Source organism: Papio anubis, chromosome 7 (assembly GCF_008728515.1).
Source record: "Papio anubis isolate 15944 chromosome 7, Panubis1.0, whole genome shotgun sequence".
NCBI lineage: Eukaryota > Metazoa > Chordata > Mammalia > Primates > Cercopithecidae > Papio > Papio anubis.
In genome coordinates, this window is record NC_044982.1 from 93792533 (window position 1) to 93815611 (window position 23079).

General features: G+C 37.7%; 1 long non-coding RNA gene across 1 annotated transcript in view; it reads right to left on the reverse strand.

The window, feature by feature from the left end:
• Positions 1-659: 659 nt before the first annotated feature.
• Positions 660-23079, reverse strand: part of LOC103886043 — a 33476-nt gene continuing 11056 nt past the window's right edge. The window contains exons 2-3 of the long non-coding RNA XR_002523211.2: positions 11039-11154; positions 660-6433 (exon numbers count right to left, since the gene is read on the reverse strand). This is a non-coding gene — a long non-coding RNA (uncharacterized LOC103886043). The remainder of the gene's footprint in view (positions 6434-11038; positions 11155-23079) is intronic.

Genomic DNA, 23079 nt, shown 5'->3' on the forward strand with positions numbered 1-23079 from the left:
ATAAATAAAATAAATAAACTAACAGAATAGATAAATAAAAACTCTTCCAAGATAAAGAACCAAAAAAAATACAATAAACAACCTTTAGAGCTCCAAGAAGTAAAATTAGAATACTTAAAGTTATAAAAGAGCCTTAAAAACACCACACTAAAAAAAGCAACACTAAGCGATAAAATACAGAAACAGTATGAAGTAGAATTATAATTGTAGCATATAGTTCTTAAAATAAAATGACAGTAGTTAATAGAGTTAATAGATGAAATGGCAAATTAGACATATATAATAAATGCATTAGTGACTTGATTGAAAGTTCCATATCGAGGATCCAGTGTAAATGCCAAGATGGAGACTATAAGGGTGAGATCAAGTAATATGGGGAAGAGAATGGAAGGGCCGAAAGAGGGAATGGGGAAAGGGTATTTTGAAAAGGCAATGCAGCACTTTGGGAGGCCAAAGCAGGTGGATCACCTGAGGTCAGGAGTTCAAGACCAGCCTGGCCAACATGACCCGTATCTACTAAAAATACAAAAAAAAAAAAAAAAAAAGAAAGAAAGACAATTAACCAGGGGTGGTGGCAGGCGCCTGGAATCCCAGCTACTCAGGAGGCTGAGGCAGGAGAATCGCTTGAACCTAGGAGGTGAAGGTTGCAGTGAGCCTAGATCATGCTACTGCACTCCAGCTTGGGCAACAGAGTGAGACTCTGTCTCAAAGAAAAAAAAAAAGGCAATTCCTTGCCATTTTACAAATTTACAAAATTCCTTGCAAAAATTCCTTGCCATTTTACATTTACATTGCTCCTCGTATGTGAGAGGCACGAGACTGAAACATAAAACAATTAGAAGCAGTGCTGGACTGGACATGGAGGCAAACATCAGGAAATCGAAGAAAAGGAAAATTTTTAAAATGACTGTTAAGAATAGACATATTACCTCCAAATGCATATGCACTCGTTATATCAACCTTACATTTTTCAAAAAAAATTTTTCAAAAAAAGAAACATTTTCAAAACAGAATTTTTTTTTAATAGAGGAGAGAGGACATAACATTTTCTTATTCCTCTTTCTATCTATATACCTCCAAATAGTTATAGAACCTGTATCTCTCATGGTATGTACAGCTGAAAAAGGAAAAATCATAAAAATGTCCAAAAGACATGCTATTTAATTGTGTGGAGGGATGAATAAACATTTAAAGAAATCATAAAATGTGTTATTTTTATTATTATCTGCATTCTCATCTAAATGATCACCTTTCTACATTTCCCATGTTATAATTTCAGTTTTTACACAGTGAGGTTTCTAACAGTCCACACACTTACAGTTTATATAAAGGTGTATGTGTATGTGTATGTATATATGTGTATTTGAATATTTAGAAGTGAAGGCTCTGTGTTTAATGAAACTATGATAGAAAAGCATTCTCTGTGATATTAATTAAATTTTAATTCAGGGTGTCATCTCCTCCAGCTCTTGTTCCATCTGCTTGTCTATTCCTACTTCTTAATTGACTACTTTCTCATAGACTAAAACCACATCCAAGATTGTACCATACAATGAAATCCAACAATGAAACCTTGGGTTTAAGCCTCTAGCTGATGTGGTCTTAATAACAAATGCCACCAACCTCGCATGTCTCTCTGGCTCCAATTATCTCTTTCTCCTTCCCCTCACTGAGGGGTGTTTCCAAAAATGACCAGTCACCGAGGTCCCTACTCTAAATTTTCCTTTTCTCTAATTTTTTACCAAGCACAGGCTTTATCTTTTTGCTTTTTCACTATCGTCCCTCTGAAACTACCTTAGCAAGCTCATCAATCACGTCACATTTCTAAACCCAATGCTTTCATCTTGCTCTCTTCCTCAGATGTTAGAGGATTTGACATTGTTGAACTCTCTATTCTTCTTGAAGTTCTAATATTGGGCTTAGAGTCCTCACACTGTCCTGGCTTTTCTCCAATCACCCTGGGCCTTCCTTTTCCGTTATTAATGCTGACTCCTCTTCATCGGATCCTCCCGGAACCGTGCCCCACCTCACCCCTGTGTTAGATGATGGTTTCTTCTGGAGAGCTTACGTTCAGCATAATCTGGAATGAATTAGCCAATTTGATGGCTGAGAAGCTTTCGTCCAAGCCTTTGTGAATATCTTCTGGCTCAGCAAGACCCAAGGACATCAAGTCCCTTGTAAAATTCCGTGGTCTAGAATAAGGGATTTAGTGGGGAAGACGAGAAGGTCAAGGGAAACTAGAGGCACATTATAAACATCTGTTATTACAAATCTCTTCTCTAAGGCTGAGATTGTGAATCACAAGCCATTTAATTTCCACTGCCGAGTGGGAGGGTGAACAGTGTGAATCAGTGGTTAAGATGAGTAACTTAGGAAAACAGATACCTATGGTGATAGGGTCAGCTTCCAACTTCAATAACATTACCTCATTATCTAAAGTATTTGATGTCTGTAATGTTGACGTTTTTGTTACCTTTCTCTGTTAGTTAAAAATAGTTGAATTTTGTATTCCAAACTCTTCTCCTTCTATTCTAGAAATTTTTTTTTGCAAGTTTACCCAGTGAGATTCTGTATAAACTAGAAGAATATTAAGTCCTTCAAAACAATGAAACCTTGAGTTTAGGCCTCTAGCTGGTGTGGTCTTCATATACATAGTCCTTTTACAGCTGGCTGACAGTCCGTCAAAGGCACTATGGGTCGACCAGCAAGTGTTCATGCTCTAAATTGAGGAACATAAAACAAGGGGTGGGAGTACGCTTTGGGACAAAAATACCCTAAGAAAACATTTGATTATTTTTGAAGTGGAAGGATAGATATTTTTGGAGACAGATACTTCTCTGGGTACTAATAGAAAATCCATTCCTTCGTTCCTTTTCACCGATGGAATTTCTATTTTGTTGGGACAGCAATGTTATAAGATAAAAATCACATTTCTAGGAAGATTAGATGACCAGCAATGATCATGTGAGACACATTTTTGGTCATTTCTGTGTATTTCTGAAAAATACTTTGCTTTCCTGATGTAAATGCAACATCTTCTTCTTGTTTCTAACTCCTTTCTGCAGTCTGGATTACAGTCACGATGGCTGGAATTGCAACTGCCTTCATGTGCCTGATCACATGGGAAACCAGAAAGCATTTTCTTTCCACCAGCTTCAGACTGTTTATGTCTGAATTTATTGTTATATGGAAGAGAAATAAATCTCTGTTTAGTCTAACTGGTGGTCACTTGGATTTTTTTGTATGTAGCTGAACCCAAACCCTAACTGATGCAGTTTCAAGTCAGATGAGCCAATGCAGCAGAATGAAAAGAACAAAGACTTGATTCAGGCATCTGGTTTGCATCCCAGATTAGCTACTAACATCTGAGAGACCTGGGGCAAGATGTTAAAGCTTCTGAACCTCAGTTTCTGCGTCTGTGCATTGGGGCTTACGATATAGAACTCACTCTCTAAGTCGGCAATAAGGACTAATTGAATTAATGAATAGCTTCTGTAGACAGGAATTAAAATTATAATGAAAAACTTAATAGAAGAATGTTTTGAAAGTGCTCTCCAAAGTAACATACATCCAGAAGAATCCATTTAAAGGTGGAGTCAGACTATTTCTGACCCAGTCCATTTGTTTTATGCACTGCCAGCAATATCATTGTAGCGGAAAACATATTTTATGGTGTGCTGGGTGGCTGGAGCAGCACTCAGATGCACGTGCACTAATTCCAGGTCAGCAAGAAAGTTCCAAAACACCCCTGACAAGACCCAAACTGACCCCTTTTAACTCTTGAGTGAAATGTTATTTTACTCACCCAAGAAATCACTGAAAATAAAGCTATTTCTCAAAGAGGAATTTAAATAAATGCCAGAGAAAGAATAGTTCTCTCCAGGGCCTCATTCTGAACTTCCAGTTTGTTCTTATTGCTGTTTTTTAAATAATAATGCAGAGTATCAGGTGTGTTTTCCATTTCTAACCTCAGTATAACTACATACACTAACACACATGCTAGTTTGTCTTTTCCTGCTGTGTTCTTTCCACTTTCAGGAGTGTGGGGATATTTATGGGAAATTTCCAATAACTCGAGTGTATCTTTGAGATAAGGTAAGCCTAATGGGCCATGTAATGGGACAGAGGTGGCTGGTGGGGGGCCCTTCTTCTGGGTCAAAGGAACAGAGATATATCTGAGCAACTTCAGAAGGTAGCAGAAGAGAGAGGTGGTTACCATGTGCTGGCTAGAAAACTGAAGCAGGGAAGTAGAATGAAAGCGACATCCCTCTAGGAACCCACTCTCCTGCATTCCACTCTCTTGTCTGTCGCTGACAGGCTTCTATCTATTTTCTCTACCAAACAATTCCCTTTGCAACAAGAGTACAGAAAAACTAAATCCAGAGCTTCGTGACTCTGACTTTCCTAACTAGGATCATAATGATGATTGTCCATAGCATGATTTAAAAATTCACTAAATGTTTTTATACCTATTTTCTTATTCCTCAAAGTACAACTTCTCTCACCCTTCATTTGAATTCATCTCTATTCTACTCTAAATTAATATATTATCTATGAGGATTCAAAATCTTCATGGAAAGCAATCTCCCAAAATCCAAGTTACAAATCCCGAACAAAATATCTATCTACACCCCTGAACTAAAATCAAAGTCAAATTTATTCTTCATATTCACTCTGCACTGCTCTTTTATTCATCACCATCACCTATAACTTTGGTTTTGCTCAAGCCATGGTCAAAGTACCATGTTGCTGAAGGATTGGAGACTTTGTGACTCAAACAATTGAACAGAGACTTGACGATCCCCTTTGATTCAATTGCCATATGTCAGTTTCCTGTCTGTCCTGGAAAGCTGCACCTTTCTCAGAATCACCCATGTCCTGCTTTCTTTTCCTGTGTTGGGTGTATGGCTTCCGTCAGTTCCTCTGGGGAATGAGCTGCCCTTCTGTTGTGAAGCCTGTTTGCTTATCAACCTTTCAGGGAGGTTTTTGTTAAGGAGTCAGGAGGAAGTGCTCATCCAGATAGCACATGTGTCCATTCTTTTGGTGGTTGTAGTCACTAGGATTTCAAAAGATGTTCAATACATTAGCAATGATCAGCTTCTTTCAGCTTTTTCAGGGTTACCAAAGAAAAGAAATGGCAGGAACTATTTCACATAATAGAAAAAACACAAATAGCCAACCAACAAAAGACCTCACATAAATCAATTAGAGAATTATTAGGAAGCAATAGCAAACTTTTCAAGAGAGAAGTAGACTTAGTTACGTCTTCACCTATATGCAAAGATTTGGAGGGAAATAAACCACAAATTTGTATTTCAGTTGCAATGTGATATTAGTATATTTTATTAGTCTTATACTTCCGTTTACATGTTGAAAACTATCCTAAATAGCCAACACATGAATGTGAATAGATTTCTTTATCATATTTGTAAGGCTACAGGGGTAATTCATGAGCAAAACAGATACAGTAAATTCATGTATCTTCCACAAGGAAAGGCATCTTAGATTTCGTTGTAATTTTCTTAAAGTATTTCCAAAAATACAATCAAGTCTGTAAGAATGGAGGTTAGAGTGAAAGAAGGCACTGAAGCACCAACCTTTAAGTGGTTATTTCTACTCTCCTGTGTCTAAAGGCATCCTGGAAGAACATTTCTCACCAGCCAGAAGTCAGATGAAAGGATATGTTAAGTATCCTTATGGCTTCCCACAACTCTAAGATAAGTTCTTTCACTTATTCCCCCTTTTTAACAAAGTTATAAAATAACATCAGTGTGAGAATGTTTCATAATGTACTACCTGGGGTGAAAAACAACCCAAAATACTCTTCCATAGAAAAGCCTATAGAATATATCTTAAAACCCCAAATTATGCTCTTTAAATGGATAGCCCATCTACAGATCTTTTGTGAAGCAATTTTGTCCATAAAGAAAAATAATCATTTTCTCTATGATCTCTTGAGTAGGGTGACTCTTCTTGGTGCTCCCATTGTCAACACAATTGGTGCTTCCATTGTTTACTTTTATCATCACTGTGGTTGCTGATTGCTTTCCCAGTAGATTAACAAAAAGCAAATTCCAAGGGATTGTAGTGGCCGGAAAACTAATATGCATAAATGATTTTTCAGGGAAGGAATGGCGACTAATCCATCAATTATTGAGAAATATATATAATATTGTGTGTTACAAGTGCTATACTCTGCACCCATTAGTCAGTTCTACAATTACGTGTACATTTTACACAAATCACTATTTAATAAAAATAGGCATGATACAAATGTCAAAGCTATTGCTTTGTCTTTGAAAATCCACATTTAGGAAAATAATCAGCTTGCATATGGGAGGGATGAAAAAGAATAATGGGAGATTAACTAATGGAGATACAATACTTACAAGAGAATCTCTGGACCCAGTAACTGCTTCTTCAAAATTTTCAACTAAGGAAACAAAAGAAGTTTCTTTATAAATATTCTCTTGCAGTATTACTTTCAATAATAAAAGTTTGAGAACAACTTAAATGTTCAACAGAGGGGATTGATTAGGGGAAAACAGGGGCAAGTTGATAGAATATTAGTAACCATTAAAATTGAAAATTATAAAAAAGGAGCAGTGAAACAGCCACACTAAAATATGGCATCTCTTTCCTCATTGGAACCATTTAAAATTCATATGTGATTTTTTACAAGGCCTGGAGAGAAAGTGAAAAACTTGAAAAGAGTAAATTTGTTACCGTAGTGGAGTTATATATATATATTTAATTTGGCACTCTTGCTGTATCCTAGTGTACTAGTTGAACTAAAAAAAGTGTAAACTTAAAATTTCTTAGAAAGTCTAAGATAGCAATAAATAAATTGACACATATCAGGAGTTATAGGAGGCCAACACCTGAGACGCACATGATGAATATACACAGTCAATGCTGAAATGTGAAGAATGAAATCTTCTGTGCCAACTGGACTGGACAGAGAGAGCCTTTGGGTAAGAGTCCTTCACTTATCTCTGTGCTTAATGACTTTTTCCTTGAATCCCAAGGCTATGATTTTAGTTTTTTGCCTTGAACTTGTTTGTCCTCTTTGTCATGACAATGTTCTCCTGTTCCCACTTCCAAACTGCAATACCTTGCTAGAGGAAGTCCCTGAATTGGGTGGAAGTGAATACTGCTGTCTCACACTATCTAAATACAATGGAGCTACCAATATGAATATGGATATTATCTGTTGATTTTACAGTCCATCGAAACTATTGTTAAGTAACTTCTTCACTCTGTAAAATAAGAGACATATGCCTTTGAGAGTGTGCTATAGTGGCAGGAGGATGGTTTTGCAGTCAGACAGACCTGAGGTCAGTTTCTGGTTCTCCATCTATTATCATGTGAACTCCAACAAGATACTTACCTTCTGAAAGCCTCAGTGTCCTCCCACAAAAATGTACAACTTCAACAGTGCTGCTCTGAGACTTAACTATAGTGCTAGGCACATGAAAGAGGTTTAGTAAATGGTATTATTATTAAAACACTGCCAGCCAGGGGTGGGTGTTGGATAGGAAAGCATTCACAGCCAGGAGTTGAATGGGTGGGAGGAAGCATGGAAGGAGTGTAAGGTAACCCAAGCTTTTCAGGCATGAGTGGTTGGAGAGGGCTGTTCTTGCCACTAAGACAGACAAATACATGAATACAAAGTTGTAATTTTGGAAGAGCTGGTAGTAGGTTTTTATTTTCTTAGGGACCCATTCCATTTTTACCCTTCTCCTCTCTTAGAAGAAAAGGTGTCTAGCTTCCTTGAAATCCTTTCTTTCTGATCGAAGCTCCTGCTCTCACTTCCTCCTTCAACTCTCCCTTGTGTCCATGACCTCTGGCCCTCCCTTTCAGCTGACAAGCCCTATGCCTGCCTCTTTCATGTACATGTTCCCTGTACTGAGGACAGCACATGTGACTCTTCAATGCTAGCTACCCTGTTTTCCTTTCCACTCTAAGGCTTCTAGGATGACTCGTTTTTCTAAACTCTGCCACATCTTCGTTATCGTCTCACAACTTAACTCCCTGCATCTGATGTCTACTCTCATGACTAATCTAAAATTGTATTTTCTCAAAACTCCAACCATGGCTTTCTTTTCTTTGGATTCACATCTTAATCTATATTTTCCTTGGTGTACATCCTTGATGTAGGACATGTTTTGATACTGCCATCTTCCTAAATGTTTCTCCTCATAGTCACTTCTATATTTGTCAGCATTTTCCCCTCTGTTCTCTTTACTTCAGTTAAACAATCTCCAATAGCTATGTAGTTAAGACACTGTGTTGTAGCCAAGAACATTCTATTTGTATTTTCTTTGACCTTGCAACCTGGGCTTCTCTAAGCTTTAATTTTCCCATCTATAAAATGGAGTTAATAATCATATAACTGTTGTGAGGTTTAAACAAGGTAATGGTCAGCACAGGGCTTTATACACAGAAACCATCGAACAATGCTATTTGTGTTGCTGTTATTCTTTTTTTTCTTTTTTATGTTTTGGGACAGAGTCTCACTCTTTCGCCCAGGCTGGAGTGCAGTGGCGCGATCTTGGCTTACTGCAACCTCCACCTCCCAGGTCCAAGCGATTCTCCTGCCTCACCCTCCTGAGTAGCTGGGATTACAGGGGCACACCACTATACCCGGATAATTTTTGCATTATTGGTAGAGATGGGATTTCACACATTGGCCAGGCTGGTCACAAACTCCTGATCTCAGGCGATCTGCCAGCCTCAGCCTCCCAAACTGCTGGGATTATAGGTGTGAGCCACTGCGCCCGGCCTGTTGTTCTCTTTTTAAAAAATTAGATTATAAAAGAGTGCTTGGGATTGGAATTTCCTTGCTTGGGACTGGAAACACTTGACACTCTCATGAAACAATTTTACCTGTTCTTGGGAACAGCTGAGACTAATTAGTCAATTATGATAATTTCTTTTAGGCAATATCTACAGTATTTCCTGAAAGATACTACAGTTGAATGAATACTATCTAAACATCTATAATTAAATTTCCTTTGCTTAAGGGTTATGGTCATTTGCTCTTTATGTCATCCATCTCCTTGGACAGATGAGAAAGCAGCTTATCCCTCCTTATGCTAAACAAGGCAGTGATATGCTATTGCTTTTTTTCCCCACAAAACCACAAATAGCAACCTGGCAAACATAATTAAAAAGTCAGATAAGCCCTCTTTGGGTTAGAATTGATACCTTGTTTGTTCCAAACTCTAAACTTGACTCTAAGCCATAGTCAAGAAATCTCTTTCCTGTGCTCTCAACCACTAAACGAGCAACATCAGCACTGGCTTTTGAGATTAATCAAAAGGTGGAAGATTCAGAGGTTTAGACGGAGTGTACTGGAGGCATTAGGGAAAATATCTGGATTTTGGTCAGCATTGTTTCTGATGAGGAGTGGATTGGGAGAAAGACTGTGAAACCCATTATGAGTTTTCTGTCTTTGATATATCTCATTGAAATAAAAATATCAAAAAGTTGCCTGAGCTTTATAAGGCAGATGTCCCTCAAGAGGTAGACTCAAGCACAAATCCTCAAATACCTCATTTGTTTCCAAATGTCTTCAAATATTGCCTTATTTAGACATCTTCCAAACCTTTTTCTCTAGAAACATTAGAGGTTTATCTAGACACAGTTTGCTACAGTGATGATGTCACACGTGTTTCACCTTAAATGGCTCACTGTCTAAATGAACTCAACACTCTTGCCCTCTTCCCTTGTTGCAGATGAACCAGCTTCATAAAGAAGGTCCCCATTTGTGCAGTCCCCCAGCTCTGAAACCTCACAGTCATCATTAACTCCTTGTTTCCTTTCCTCTAAAGCCCAAACTGTATCAGTCCCCAAATTATCTTGACATTATCATTGAAATCTTGTTATTTATCTCCAGTTTCTTCTGTCTTTAACTTAATTCAGATCCTTTTGTGTCACTGTATGTCTGGAGAACAATGAAAGCCTCATAACTCTCTCATCTCACCAATCCATCTTGCAGGAATAATTGAACTAAGAGATTGCTTTTCATCATCTTTGACCTTTCAAAGACCCTGTATCTTCAGAGTGAAGACCAGATTGACATTACAGTCTTCAACCAGCTGGTGCAGACTATCATTACAAACTCACGCCTCTCACTGCTCTGGCGCATAAATTCTGTTTTCTATTCAAACTTGTACCAAAACCTGCTTTGTAGACTCTATATAATACACTAAGAATACCAGCTCTTCTCCTCTCTGTCTTTGAACTATTGCCCCTTCTCCAGAGCCTAATTCAAATTTCATCTTTTCTGTGTGACTGCCCTAATCATTTAGTCAGATTTTTTGCCTACAATTTTTTAGTACTTTCTCTAATAGTCTGTTCTCATGCTGCTGAGACTAAGCAATTTGCAAAAGAAAGGTTTGATGAACTTATAGTTCCACATGGCTGGGGGAGGCCTCACAATCATAATGGAAAGCAAAGAGGAGCAAGTCACGTCTTACATGGATGGCAGCAGGCAAAGAGAGAGCTTGTGCATAGGAATTCCTCTTTAAAAAACCATCAGATCTTGTGAGACTTATTCACTATCATGAGAACAACATGGGAAAGACTTGCCCCCATGATTCAATTACCTCGTACTGGGTCCTTCCCACAACATGTCGGAATTCAAGATGAGATTTGGGTGGGGACACAGCCAAACCATATCACTTTCTATAATATTAATAAATTTTTCAATCATGTCAGTTTCATTTCTCCATAGAATCTTTAACTTCATTGATGGTAAGGCCTACATTTCATACCTTTTGCAGTCCCTCCAATGGTCTGGCATAAGGACTTGTGCACGACATTAAAGATATTATTGATTGATGGCAGTAGAGTAGATGCTTGCATTCCAAAAGATGACTGAAAACATTAGAGTAGATGGATAATTCCTCACATCAGAAAGAGCCAAGTTTGGAATGTAAAGAATTAACTGTCACTTAATCAGGGTTGGTGCATATGACAGGATAGGTTGTGCACAACTTCAACAACTGTGCATAGCAGCACAACTACTTACCCCAGAGGTCAGAGCTGTAGGTATTGATACAATCTTGTAAGAGTCCATGAATTGGATGCATCCTGTGAAATTCATTCTATGCAGCTTACAAAATCTGGATGTGTCAGAGTTCTCACCTGTAAATGGAGAATGCACATAAATGACAACTGTTGCACAACAGTTGTTACCAAACTGTCAAGGGGCATTCTTTTGTGTGCACAAACATCACACTATATAATTTTCTATCCTCGAAATTGTATTTTTCACGGAAAATGGTTCAGCCACTATGGGAACGAGTTTGGCAGGTTTTCAAGAAGCTAAACATAGAATTACCATATGACCCAGCAATTCCGCTTGTAGGTATATATCCAACAGAACTGAAAACAGATACTCAAATACACATATACACATGCTCCTGGCAGCACAATTTACAAGAACTAAAAGATGGAAACAACATAGTGTCTATCAATGAATAAATAAACTAATTGTGACAGATACATATAATAAGATATTTTTAGCCATGCTATGATATGTATTAAACTTTGAAACAATATGCTAAGTGGAAGAAGCCAGACCCAAAAGTCCACATATTGTATGGTTCTATTTATATGAATTACTCAAAATAGGCAAATCCATAGAGACAGAAAGCAAATTGGTGTTTTGTAGGGGATACGTAGGGGGAGGATACGAAATAATTATTTAGTAGGTACAGGGTACCCTTTTTGGGGTGATTAAAGTTATTTTGGGACTAGATTAAAGGAGTGTTCTCATATAGTTGTGAGTATATTAAATGACACCTAATTGTTAACTTTAAAATGGTTAATTTTATGTTATGTGAATTTTGCCTCAATTAAAAACATGGTTCTCCTTATTACTATGCAACATATTCATTATACTCATTGCTTTTTTAGTGTGTTTCCAGCATTACACTGTAAAGAAAAACAGTAAATAAATAAAACAGTTTCCCTGCCATCAAAGGTTTTTGAAACCATTTGGGAAGTAAGTCCTAATCAAAGCAATTGGATAATGATACAAAACAAACTATAAAAAGATAGTACCATTAGCATCTGAGAAGGGTTTGCTTTCCTTAATTCCTCCCCGGGTTTTCCAGATAGCTTTTGAACCTGGGCCAGTCACTTGATGTCTCTTAGTTAATAGAAAGAAAAGATTGAATGTGACAGTCTCTAGGATTACTACTGGGTTCAAAAGGATTGGGAGATTTTAAAGGTGATATTGTATGGCAGAGATAATATATGTCATAAGGAGCAAATTTCTGGAAAATACATGAGTGGCAACAGTCTCTGGCAAATACTTCAGAGGAGAGTCGAAAGTGTGGATGTTGTCTTTAGCCTAGAGGACAGCGTTGGAGAGGTTGCCATTGCCATGCTACATGAGAAGAGAACCTAAAAATATTTTTAATATTGAACTAATGTGACAGAGTATATTTTCTATAAAAAAAAAGTATATTCTTAAGTTATAGCTAAGTCACTCACAGATTATCTTCTATTCAAGTTATCTAAGGGCACATTCTTCTCCGTAACTGAGACCCAATCATATAAAAATATGGTGTCTATAATAAAATCATTAGAACCCCAACAGAAAACACATTATATTTCATCATAATGACAGTTAAATTTCACCACATATGAAATGAAGTTCTCAATTATGAATCTGTCCGGTTTTATCCTCTGGCAGTTTGGATTTAATGAACCGAAGTTGGGATGAGTAAGACTGAGGTGTGAAAGCATAGAAGGATTCATCTTTCATACTGTGTATTACCAACCTCAAATCTATTAGTTATTTCATTCTCTATATAAATCACACAAAACAAACTTCTCCCTAAGCAATAATTACACTAACGCCTTAAATAGACATTTTCTCAACATCCCTAGAGTAAATGCATTATTTCAAAGGATGATAAAATGTCTGATGAAAGGCTACCAGGATTGCTGCACGACTTTGCATTCCCTATCACCATGTTACAGAGAAGAGGACCCGGATTTCCTTCTTTCACATTCTTTTACGATACATGAATACTCTTTGAAAGGTGCTCTCCTTATCGCATTTCATCTGGTATGTAAATTGCCAAACTGCAAGTCTGCTTGTCTGAGATTGTTTTATAAACCATCCTTGTTTATACATGTCACTGATTAGGTTCTTTTTTGTAGCTTGGATTGTTACTTATTTGAAAAAAGTGTTGCTCTTCAACTGAAGTGCCCTTGCTTCTCCTTTCTCCAACTGGAGTGGGGTGGGACAGTGGAAGTAGACTGAGCAATTCTTAACCTGGGGGGGAGCCACTTCCGGTCAGAACATCAATGACTGCCATTTGAATCAACAAAAAGAAGGAAATATCAATTTGAGTTTTGGAGAAGATGAATTTTCTTAGTCGCTAAACTTGGAAGGCTATGATTACCTGTGGCCAGATTGACACACGACCCTCTTCGCACCCTCCCTCCAGAAGCCCCTTCACACACATATCCACCGATAACATGCCCAGGTAGAGAGGGAACCCTGAACACATTGCCCCAGCCATTGCCTCTGGCTCCTTGGGTGCTGTGGCTGCAAGTACACCTTTCAGAAAAGCAAACAGAGATTTATGTTCCTTTTCACACCTTCTTCAGCAATCTTCTGTGGCAGAATATTTGGGAATGGGAACAAGTACAGTAGCAAAAAAGAAAAAAAAAAGAAAAAGAAAAACTGTTTATGAATAATGGAACATTTCAAATCCATCTGGTTTCTGAGACATTTTTTAGTTTCTCACTACAGCCAATTATATAGCATGCTTGAGTGAGAACTGGTTCTATCCTGAGGCTCATTCTGCTCTCAAATTTCTACATTGATAGTTGCTACCAACCTCTGAGGTTGGTAGCCATATGGTAGTCCAATATGGTACTTTATACTCTACTTGTTATACAGTAGGTGATATTCTGGTGAACATAAATCCACATTGTAGTAGGCATCATAAAGGGAGACCCAGGGTGGGGAAGCTGGTGGGCCTTCCCAGATTTTGGCAACATGCAATAGTTTCCCTTTTTAGTTTAAGGATGCTGGGGAATTATTTCCATAGTTTTTCCTTTTGCTGTCTATGTATATCCAGTGTGTCCCTGAGTAAATGACGAGAGCCCATGAGAAAAATAGGGAAAAAATATTTTGGTTTTGGGAAAAGGCATTTCATTCATTCCATTCTTCAAGCATCTTGCATTTCTATAAACTTTTATTATGAAATATTTGAACTTATAAATGCATATCTATATACTATTTTTTCAATTTGTATATTTCAACTTATAATACTTACATGTATTTCAATTTACATATTTCATTATGTAAAAGTAGAGCTAATACTATATTGAACCTTTGTATATGTCCATATATAGCTTCAAAAGACCACTCTCAAAAAATAAATTTAATATCATTGCTTCTAAAATTTTATATCAGTAATGCTTTATCATCATTAAATATCCAGTCAATTTACAGAGTAATGAAGACTTTATATTTGCCTGTTAAATAAGCAGTTTTCTTGTTATCTAAAGGCCTCTCTAGATGACTCACTAGAGACTACTGTGATTGTCCATTTCTACAGATAAGGGACTGAGGCTCCAGAAATGTAAATACATTGCTCAAACTTGCAAGGTAAACAAGGAACAAAGTGTAGCTCAACCTCAAATCTCTGCCACTCAAGTCTGTTGTATTAAACTGCTTTGCTAGGAGCTCTCTGGGTCTAGCCTTAACCTTAGAGAGGGAGGGCCATTGTGGACAGTCCCATGCAAACACCCAATTTCCAACAACATTTGGCTGACTCTATGTCTGTAGAACTGGACCCTCAGGAGGGTTATGAATATGCACTGAATACACATGATGCATTTATATGCATGGTGTATGTGGTTGAAGTTTAACCTTGCCACTGGAGACAATGAGGTTTTGCAGTCCTTCTTCAGTGACTGTAGCCTTCTCTGGCTTATTCTCAAGTCCACTCTCTTTTCCTCTTATTATTGCCACTAAATTACAAATCTTTCCAGGCAGAAATGTATTTTAAATGTTAGCATACTTCTCCCCTTTGGCCAGCACTATATGTTGTATGTAGAAGTGAGAGGTGAAGCCTGCTGGACTTCCTGGGTCGAGTGGGGACTTGGAGAACTTTTCTGCCTTACAAGAGGATTGTAAAATGCACCAATCAGCACTCTGTAGCTAGGATTGTAAAACACACCAATCAGCGCTCTATAGCTAGCTAGAGGTTTGTAAAATGCACAAATCAGTGCTCTGTACAAACACATCAATCAGCACTCTATGGCTAGAGAGAGGTTTATAAAATGGACCAATCAGCATTCTGTAAAATGGACCAATCAACAGGACATGGGCAGAGACAAATAAGGGAATAAGAGCTGGCCACCCCAGCCAGCAGTGGCAACCCGCTGGGTTCCCCTTCCATGCTGCGGAAGCTTTGTTCTTTCACTCTTCAGGATAAATCTTGCTGCTGCTCACTCTGGGTCTGTGCCACCTTTAAGAGCTGTAACACTCACTGCGAAGGTCTGCAGCTTCATTCTTGAAGTCAGCGAGACCACAAACCCACAGGAAGCAACCAACTCCAGACACAGAGGGACTAGATAAACACTGGTTGAATGAAGGAATATGAACAAAGCCACTTGTAAGTATTGTAAATTTACTGTTAACCATTTTAGGTAACATGTATCTAAATTTCATTCCAAACAGCCTATAATAGATTATGTAATATGCGCAATAGCTCCTCAAGCTAAACTGAACAAGACAGTAAAAATGTAGAATATTTAAAACCATATTCCAAGTCACAGTCCAATGAAGGATGGCGTACCTTAACAAGTAAGTGGGTTTTTTTTTTTTTTTTTTTCTCTCTCTCTGTCGCCCAGGCTGGAGTGCAGTGGCCGGATCTTGGCTCACTGAAACCTCCGCCTCCTAGGCGGGAGTTCAAGCAATTCTCCCGCCTCAGCCTCCAGAGTAGCTGGGACTACAAGTGTGCACCACCACATTTGGCTAATTTTTTGTATTTTTAGTAGAGACAGGGTTTCACCGTGTTAGCCAGGATGGTCTCCATCTCCTGACCTCATGATCCGCCCACTTCGGCCTCCCACCATACTGGGTATTACAGGCATGAGCCACTGTGTCCAACCTGAATTTTGAATTTTCTGCATGTATCTACTCTGACCTTGGCATAGAGCATGTCAATCTGCTTTAGCTAACTACGTGCTTCTTCAACACGTAGAAATATGGCTGCTTCAACAGGAAGATCTGAGTGGTTTTATGTGGCCGGAGGCTTTGATTTCTCCACTGAATAGTAAATTTTAAGCAGCAGAAAATGATTAACCCACAACTTTATGTATCATGGAACAGTATTTTAATTCAAGTATATCAAAGAAGTATTCATGTTCTCTAGTTTTTACATTTATATTAGGTTTAAGTCTTTCATATTTATGGGGTGCCAGGTACTTGTGCAGTTGTGATTTCCCTTTTCATTAAAAGGTGTTTATACTGTTTTCCTTATTTCAAAACTAAGAAAACCGAGATATGTAAAGATTGACTGGATCAAAGTGACGTCAGCTGGGTGTGTTGAGCTGGCTGTCATACCAGCATCTCTGACATTTTAACTTGTACTCTTCCCTCTTCAGGAATCCCTACTTTTTGGGTTTCTCCAATAAAGTAGAGTCACCAGTATAAGAATGAGAGGCATCTGTGTTCTCTAATTTCTAAAAGTGATTTCTAACTTAAAAATAATAATTAGGTTGAAGCAACCAGATACCTTCTCAACCATGATCTTACATGTGAAGTGCCTGGTATAGAGCTCAGCATATTGTCATTCTCACGAGTGGCAGGTAATTAAAATGATGTGTCAGTGCCTATTCCCTTCATTTCCTCATCTTTAGTGGTCGGCAAAAGGAGCTACAAGGGAAAGAGAGAACGGCTTTTCACCTACTTATTCAACCTTTTAAGCAAGTCTGCCTAGGGATCATCTGCTTGCAGGAGAATTGCTGTTCCTCTGTATGCATGAATTTTAACACAATCCCTCAATGAGCTAGGCTCACCAAGTTTAATTCATTTAACACTCCAATACTAGCAAAATTTGTTAAGATTTTCTTGCTTGGTATTTGTGGAAATTGGTGAGGGGAAAAAAAAAAACGAAGAACAAATAGCTCTGGGCAAAACCAGGCATCTGAGAACAGATGGTGTGCGAGCTTCTACCGCTGAGCGTAGCTGATAAACCGTAACAGTGACCTGTTCCGACACACAACTACTGGGAGTTTCGTGAGAAACTGGAGAATTCCCAGCAAAGCCAAAACGTTCCCGAGTGACCTTGACTTTATTTTGTCATAACACCACTAGACGTATCTTTACTGGTGGCATTACGGGATAACAGCAATATAAAAGTCCTTTTTAATAGAAATACTATAGGAAATATGTGGCCTCATCGTGCTGTAGAGAAATACAGACATTGATACACTCAAAACAGATCTACAGTGACCTGGGGTATTCAGGCATTAGTCTGATTCCAGAAGGATTTTCACAAGTTTGGGAAAATCACAAGTCCTTAGTGACTGTGTATTCAGCCTCCATCTTTTACCCACCATTGCTCTCTTCCCTGGAAAAGTACAAAATAAGTCAAAAATAGCAAAAAGAAACCATTTAACTTGGCCAAATAGCTCTTGTAAATCAGAGATGCAATTGTTTTAACAGTATTCTAATCTGGAAACCTTAAGGTCATTTGTTATCCAGAATTTCCAATCTATGTTCCACATTCATTTTTGTCCTTTAATCCTAGGGATTATTTCTTTAACTGTCTCTCAAATCTGTGCCTTTCTGTCTTCCTCATTGTCAATCACACTTTTAATTCATACTCATATCATTTCAAACCTGGAACACTATGACAGCCTCCCATCTGGTCTCTTTGTCTTGCATATAGTGATCATATCCTGTAGCTGTGAGAACACTTTGAGAAACTTCTCTTCTCGGACCCCGTGTATGTCCTGAGGGCCTCTGCCAACACCACAAACCCTCTCAGATAATGAGTTATTATCTTAGTTTAGCCAATATATGATATAACCTAGCTATTTCTGCCATATTAATTTCCACATATTTTCACATAGCCAAAAATCTTGTGTCTCAGTATCCCTCTACTTCACCGCCTAAATTCAAAGCCTACCATAGATCAGACTTGTATAGGCACAGCCATTTATTCATTCAACAAATATTTATTGAGTCTGCTCTGTAAAAGGCACTGTGTTCAGTTCAAGGAATGTAGCAACGGATACAACACTGACCCTTTCCCTATGGAGCTTATGTCCTAGTGGGAGGAGACAGACAATAAATGGATAAGTAAAATATATATAGTGTATGATATTATGATAAATGTGGAAGAGGAAAATAGGGCAGGGAAAGCGGATCGAGAACACCAGTGATCACTGTGCTGTTGCAACTTGTAAAAGGGGAAGTAAAAGACTAGAAAGAGATGAGAGAGTAAACCATGGCTGGCATTTGGGTAAAGAAAAGTTTATGCAGAGAGAATATCCATTGCACAGCCTTGAGGTCAAAGCGGCTCACATCTTTTAAAAAGTGTATTATTATTATAGCAAGAATACCTGGGAAGCTGGAGTGCAGGGAAAGAAAATGATGACAGTAGTAGGGGATATTGTTGGAGAGATGACAGAAGGCCACATTTGTAGAACCTTTAGGCCATTTCTAGGACTTAGGCTTTCCCGGAGGGGGTGGAAACCCACCATTAGCAGGTTATAAGCAAATATGCAGCATGGATCATTTAGATGCTGTTACTCGTAGACCAAATGGGAGCAAGGCTCAAAGAAGACAGTCTAGTTAGAAGACAATGGTGATAGTCCAGACGATGATAATGATGCCTTGTCCCAAGGGGACAGCAGTAGCTGGTGACAAGCAATTACATTCTAGGTATGTTTTAAATATTGAACATAAAGGAATTGACACTGAACTATATGTGAAGTGTGAGAGAAGAGTTGAGAATAATGGCAAAAACATGTAGAATGATGGCATTATAGCTTGCTGAGATTGGAGAAGAGGTAAGAAGAGCAGGTATGGGGCAGAAAATTATCAGCAATTTGGTTTTGTGTATGGAAAGTTTGGTAAACTCACTGGATATCTCAATAAACATGATGAGTAGGCAGCTGGAGATACAAATACAGAGTCCAGACAGTAGTCTAAAGATTTGCATTTGTAAGTCATTAGCAAATTACTTTATAATGGTTTCTACTTTGTGAATGAGCTGGAAATAAAGGTCATCAAATGAGAGTGAGAATGGGGAACAGTGGATTGGAAGTTTGAAGAGTTAGAAAGAATCATGAAATAGTGGTCTAGGAGAGCAGTGGAGTCAACAGATTAGGATGTGATATGATTTCCTGTTGCTGACTTGAGCTGATGATGATGCTTGTCTCTTTTACACATGTGAGTGCAGGCAGAGCTGACTGAGCGTACAATTTAACAACTTCCCTGACTTCTGTCCCATAAAACTCCAAAGGTTTCTTGGAAATGCACGCTCTCGCACGTCTCAAACCCTTTGTGTTCCTCTTTCCTACATACCTTTCATTTCTTGTGTTCTGTTATTTAAATCATAATGAACTTTTAAAGCCATTCTCATGTCCTTCCTCCTTTATCAATTTTCTTTCTGATTTCACCTAGTATTTATTTATACCGCCTATCATATATCCCAGAATTTTATTTAATAATGAATAGTAGAGTAATAGAGTGAAAAACTTTGGAGTAAAAATAATTGGAATTAAATTTTGGCTATGTCACATATTATCTGAGAGATCTAGGAAAGTCACTTAATTTCTTTAAACTCCAATTTATTCTTTTAAAGAATGAGAACAAATGTAATAATCTTATTTCACAAAGTTCTAAGAATTTAATGAGAAGTGATCTCAAAATAGTTTGTAAATTATATGGGGTTAAATAAATTGAAGATTGTATTATTCAATTTTATATTTTCCATAAATTATATTAATAAATTTAGTTTTCTTTCCCAAAGTAGATTTTAAGATCTTTAGCTATAAGGATTTCAGATCTATTTTATCTCTTACTGCAACCAGCCTAGTAACTTGCCTTACACACAGCAGAAATTTAATAAAAATAAAGTTGTTAAATAAAACCTTAGTAAAAACAATTCAGTCATTTTAAGAATAAATTAGTAAAAATGAACGCACTTTAATGAAGGATTTTTACCCAGGAAATTCCAGAATTTATAATACAAACAGAATATAACCCACATATTGGTTAAGATTCTTTTAATTTGAGGTTGTCAGATTTAGCAAATAAACAACCAGGATGACCAGCTAAATTTAAATTTCAAGTAAACAAAAAATAATTTTTAGTGCACATATATGTTTCATGCAATATTAGGGACATACCTATACTAAGACATTTTTCCTTCTGTTTGTCTGGTTTTGAATTTAACTGGGTACCAGGGTTTGAATATTTGTCTCCTCCGAAACTCATGTTGAAATTTAACAGCCATTGTGATGATATTGAGAAGTGGGACTTTTGAGAGGTGTTCACGTCACAAGAGTCCTTCCCTGGTGAGTAGACTAGTGCCATGATGAGGAGACTGGGTTTGTTATCATGAGAGTGTGATCATCCCCTCTCTTGCTTTCTCTCTCTCTCGTGGTCTCTTGCCCTTCTGCTTTCCCCCAAATAGGACACAGCAATAAGGCCCGATTAGATGTTGACACCTTGATATTTGATTTTCCAGTGTCCAGAACCATGAGCCAGTATATTTCTATTTGTTGTAATTGCCCAGCCTCTGGTATTTGGTTGCAGCAGGACGAAACAGACTAAGACATTGGGCATACTCTATTTTATTTGGCAACCCTATAAATTTAGTTACAAATTAAAGGAATCCAACTCAAAGTAGCTTAGATCAAAAAAGAATAATTTAATGGACCATTTGTCCGAACTGTTGGCAGGGCAGGGAGTAAAGCAGCCTCTTGGTCAGTGGGGCAGAATGCGCAAATATCATCAGAAGTTTGGCTATTATTAACCTTTGCTTTTCTCTGTAGGAGCTTCATTACCTCTGATGGTCTCATTCTGCCAGACACTTTGGGCTCACATCTTTCTAGAGCTGTCATTACACAAAATAAAGACTTTTTAAATAAGTTTAAATCACATAATCCCAGGCAAGGTCTAGGTTGATCGACCAGGACCAGGTCACCTGTCCACCCCCCAGAGCCATAACTGTAGAGAAGGAAACGTGATCTTCAGATTGGGAAACCTTTCCACACCTAGACCATATCCTCTGACCACGGAAGTAGATGGAGGCACCATTTCAGATCACGTATTTGTATAAGGAAGGAGAAACTGTTTCTCCAAAACAGGGAGAAAGAGATTCCCCCCAGCAAAAAGAGAAGAGATTCAGAACAGAAAAAGTAATAAATATTCACTATTACTTGAAATGTGAACAAATGGATTTCCTTTTAACATTATTAAACTGACTTCTTTCCCTCATTTTGACTGACAGCTTCATGGAAATCTGCGTAATCTCTCCCGCTGTGATATGTATGTAGGTACATGGCTCAAAATTCTTGTGAGTCCTCACTGAAAACCTTGAATTAATTTTTGGATAGTTTTACACAACTTTAGATTCAAATCTCTCAGTCAAACTGTCCCAAGCTTTTATTCTTTTGCCTTGATAGAGGGCATTCCACATGAAATAAGAGGCCCGTGTTTCCTAATTTAGTAAGACAGGTTGTAGATCCTTTCTCAAATCTTTATAACTGGTACTTGAGAACTCTGCAAATAAATTCTAGAAAATATATGCAAGTCTAAGTGACCAGTTCAGAATTTTATCTCCTGAAGAAGCTGGCCAGGCATTTTAGAATGAAATACATGCATTGCCCAGACTCTAAATTGGAAATGAGCATGTTTTCAACAAGTCCAGTGGAAAAGAATTAACAGTAGAACTAAAAACACCATATGCTTGTAACAGGAAAAGTCTCTCAGAGCAATATGCTATAATGATATAATTGAGTAAGGACCCAATTACATCAGGACAAAAGCTAAGATGCAGTGAGTAAGTTAGGCCTGATAACTCATGTTGCCTAGTTAAATTTACATATAAAAAACAAGGAGAATCTTACTGCCTTTTATTTATATTATAGAACAAAAATATCTCCAGTCGGACTTCTGCTTTTAGTAATAATGTACTAGGAAATTTGGACTGGCGAGGATAACCAGAAAAGTCATTTATATCTTCTCTTTGAAGATGCAAAATTGCTATCAGGACACTGCAAAGTGGCTAGGCCAGGATACAGAGGAGGAAAGAGATCTAATGAACAGGAGCCTGAGATTTGGAATCATTTTTCTCCTGGGGGAAGTTGCCATTCAAAATGGGGTGGTTGAGAGGAGAAGAGGTCATCGATGATTATGACCACCCAAGGAGACTAGAGAATCAGAGAACAGAGTCTGGAACTTGGCAAAGGGGACTCAGATGAACATCCTTGTTTAAGCTGATCCACAGAAGAATTCACAGCTTAGGAGGAAGAGTAAAGTGGATGTTGACAGTCTCTCATAGAAATTGCAGCCCAGCTTTGAATCTTCCTAACCAATAAATTGGATGAAGAAAATTCCATTTTGATATTGCATCCAGTACCTGGTAGAAACAACTGTTAATCATCTCTAAAGGAGGGGACATTATCCTAGCTCTTACACTATTTCTACAAATAATTTTAAAAATATAACTTAAAGCACACAATAAAATTTCACCAGTTTATAAAAAAAAAGTAACATGAATAAAACCCAGCAAAAACCTAAAGCACTACACAAAGCTGTTCAAAAGCTTGAGGAATTGGAACTATTAAACACAGAATTTAAAATATTCATGCCTACTATATACCAGGACATGGAACATAACCCACAGGTCAAAGAAAAAGTCAAAATGAGAATTAAAAAGATATCTGAAGCTGGGTGATAATAAAAAAGTATGATATGTAAAAACAATGAAAGACATCTAAAGCCATGCTTAAAGGAATATTTCTAGCCTTAAATGCACACCTTGGTAAATACGAAAGGCTGAAAGGTAA